This window comes from Myotis davidii, unplaced genomic scaffold, assembly GCF_000327345.1.
Source record: "Myotis davidii unplaced genomic scaffold, ASM32734v1 scaffold97, whole genome shotgun sequence".
NCBI classification, from domain to species: Eukaryota; Metazoa; Chordata; class Mammalia; order Chiroptera; family Vespertilionidae; genus Myotis; species Myotis davidii.
The window spans coordinates 4,343,732-4,344,330 of record NW_006289392.1 but is presented as its reverse complement, the minus strand read 5'-3'; the positions used below and the strand labels follow the sequence as shown (position 1 = coordinate 4,344,330).

Here is a 599-nt window from a genome sequence, read left to right as displayed (position 1 = left end):
TTCTGACCCTGGCCCTCCCGGGGACCCTGGCCTGAGCTCTCGTCAGAGGCCCCGGGGTTCCCTGCAGAGCAGGGGATGGGTCCTTCCCGGGCGGGAGGAAGGCAAGGCCTGGCTTACTGTTGAGAGTCAGGGGGCTGGCCCAGGAGCAGTCCATCAGCTGCAGCCTGTCACCAGTCACCCCAGGTGGCCACACTGCCTGGGGACATCTGAGAGCCCCGACAGGCAGGCGCGGGGCAGCAGGGAGGAACGGTGGCTGACTGCCCGCCTGGCCTAGGCTCCCCTCCAGCCCCGAGCCTCCCCGGTCGGTCCTTCACCCGGAGAGGATTGGACAGCCCAGAAACAGGAAACGTCACTTGCAAGACGGGGAGATGGGAGTGCTGTAAAGGGAGAGCACCGAGTTGGATTCGGTGTAGGGTCGGCTGGGCTGAGACCAGGCCAGCATCTGCCCTTCCCCCTGGTGGGGCCGCTTGGGGAGAGATGAGGCCTGGAAAGTGCCCCAGGCCTGGCCCCATGGGTCTGAAGGTAGAGGGTCCCCCCAGAGGCCACGCCCTGCGGTGGAAGCCGGAGCCCGGGGGGCCAGCGGAGGGTGGCAGCGGGCC

At 68.4% G+C, this 599-nt stretch overlaps 1 protein-coding gene across 1 annotated transcript in view; it reads left to right on the top strand.

Annotated features, from left to right (window-relative positions):
* Nucleotides 1-599, top strand: part of DSCAML1 (Down syndrome cell adhesion molecule like 1) — a 112,627-nt gene that overhangs the window by 73,385 nt on the left and 38,643 nt on the right. The gene's annotated exons all lie outside the window — the stretch shown is intronic.